This window comes from Salvelinus sp. IW2-2015, unplaced genomic scaffold (assembly GCF_002910315.2).
Source record: "Salvelinus sp. IW2-2015 unplaced genomic scaffold, ASM291031v2 Un_scaffold1849, whole genome shotgun sequence".
Taxonomy (NCBI): Eukaryota; Metazoa; Chordata; class Actinopteri; order Salmoniformes; family Salmonidae; genus Salvelinus; species Salvelinus sp. IW2-2015.
The window spans coordinates 258,357-260,878 of record NW_019943214.1 but is presented as its reverse complement, the minus strand read 5'-3'; the positions used below and the strand labels follow the sequence as shown (position 1 = coordinate 260,878).

General features: G+C 49.5%; 1 pseudogene; it reads right to left on the bottom strand.

Annotated features, from left to right (window-relative positions):
• The window catches only part of LOC112072173 (MAP kinase-interacting serine/threonine-protein kinase 2-like), a 28,373-nt pseudogene that overhangs the window by 25,223 nt on the left and 628 nt on the right, over positions 1–2,522 (bottom strand).

The window sequence follows — 2,522 nt, the reverse complement described above, 5'->3', positions numbered from 1 at the left end:
CCAAATCTCCCGTCCATAAAATGAGTCCAAACTCTCCCGATTCCATAGAAAATTATGTCCAAACTCTCCCGTCCATAGATGATGTCATACTCTCCGCCATAAAAATGTTTTGTCCAAAACTCTCCCTCCATAGAAAATAATGGTACCAACTCTCCTCCATAGAAACGATGGTCCAAACTCTGTCCCGTCCAGTAGAAAATTATGCGTCCAAAACTCTCCGTCATGAAAATGAGGGTTCCAAATATCTCCCGTCCATAGAAATGATGTCATAGCAAAAACTCTCCCGTCCATAGAAAATGATGGTCAAACTCTCCCGTCCATAGAACAACGATGGTCAGTCAGTATTATATCAGAAGATGCGACCGCTTGAGCAGTGTCTTCAGTGCATAGAGCAATTTTCAAATAGTCTCATCTTCTCCCACCTGGAGTCGCTGAAATGCAGCAACTTAGGATGTTCATTAGAGTTAACCATGTTCGCTCCATATCACCCTCTCATCCCTGCCTCTTCTCCTGCAGGTCTAGTGTCTCGACCCACATCCACCGGTCGGACAACACTTTGGTAGCAGGCGAGGCCGAATGTGTTTGCAGACATGCGCCAGCGCTCTAAACTGAAACGACTCCACACAAGGGGCAGTGGCACACAGGACCTGAAGCGCCTTGAAAATTGCCGTGTTCGAGCACTGAACCGGGTTGAGTGCAGAGTGGCCACGTGACAACTCCTGCCCACCGTCAACAGGGCTCCGTTGGGGACGAAGGAGAAGCCAGAGTTGAGCCCAGTCTAAAGAACACTAGTTGTAGAACTTTAAATCCCATCCATCCAGGCCCCTTGAATACAGACATCCCTGATTGGGTGGTCAGCAGCCAGGACTGAAATGGAAAGCATGTTGATTGGTGAGTCAGTCAGTCCATCGGCCCGTGAAAACAGTGTGGGTGAGAGCCATGGATGATTGTGAGATGTACGTGTCAGTCATTCAGGCCCCTGAAACGTTTGAGAGCTGTATTGGTGAGGTGATCAGTTCGGCCCTGAAGAGTCTAGTGTGGGCATGGGTGAGTTGGTGTGGGTCAGTCATTCAGGGCCCTTAAACACAGAGGCCATGGTGATTGTCGTTTGTGGAGTTCCAGTTCATTTCAAGCCGCTTCGGGAAAAGCATGACCCTTGAACAGCACGCAATCCCACCAATCAGGTGCCTCTGGTTCTGTGTCAGGAATGCTTGTAAAAGGGTGATTGTGGACACGTCTCGGAAGTCATTCAGGCCCATGACCTGACCGTTCACACCCACAAGTCACCATCTGCTCAAGTGTCTGTGTTAGGGGTGAGGCCTTTTGGAGGTTGAATGACTGACTCACCGCCTTCCAAAATCACCGGTTTCATTCAGGCCCTTATGAAGACATCCCTAGGTGAGTCCTCTCAGGGCCACTATGAGTGAAATATTTGATTTGCTGACAGTCATCCTCCAATCATCACCTGGTGGACATTCCTGCTCTTTGTTTGTTTTCAAGGGTGCTGCGCCTTTTGCATATATCCCTATGAACTCGACCCAATCACGCCGTCCAATGCATCTGTGTTTTCAGCGTGAAAAAACACCAGAGCCCAATGCGGCAATTCTGAGTTAATGACCTGACTCACGCCAAATCACCATGAGCTCTGTGATTTTCAGTGTGGGGTGACAGTCAGTTCCATCAGGCCCCTTGGGAAGAAAAAACAAAAGGGATGACTGATGATGGTGTCTCACCCAAGTCAGCGCATTGCGCGCTGGGTGTTTGTCAGCGCTCTGATATGACTGACTCACCCAATCACCACTGCTCTGTGTTTTCAGGGCCTGAGGATGACTGACCTTCACCCAATCACCATGCTCTGTGTTTTCAGGGCCTGAATGACTGACTCACCCAATCACGCATGCTCTCTGTGTTTTCAGGGACTGAATGACTGATCTCACCCAAATCACCCATGCTCTCACACAACTACACACTGTTTTCAGGGCCTGAATGACTGACTCACCCAATCACCATGCTCTCAGTATTTTCAGGGCCTGGATGATGGGATTTAAAGTTCTACCACTAGTGTTTTAGACTGGGCTCAACTCTGGCTCTCCTTCGTCCCCATCAGGAGCCTGTGACGGTGGGAGGAGTGTTCACGTGCACTCTGACTCACCCGGTCTCCGTGCTCACACAGGATATTTTCAGGCTTCAGGTCCCTGTGTGCCATGCCCTTGTTGTGGAGGTAGTTTAGAGCGCTGGCGATGTCCTGCACCACATAACTGGCCTCCTGCTCACTAAAGTGTTGTCGACGGTGGATGTGGGTCAACACTGATCCTGCAGGAGGAGAGAGGAAGGGATGGAGAGGGTGATATGGAGAAAAACATAGTTAACACTGACTCAAGTTGCTGCATTTCAGCGACTCCAGGTGGGAGAAGATGAGACTATTGAACTTGCTCTATGCACTGAAGACACTGCCTCAAGCGGTCGCATCTTCTGATATAATACTGACTGACCATCGTTTTCTATGGACGGGAGAGTTTGGA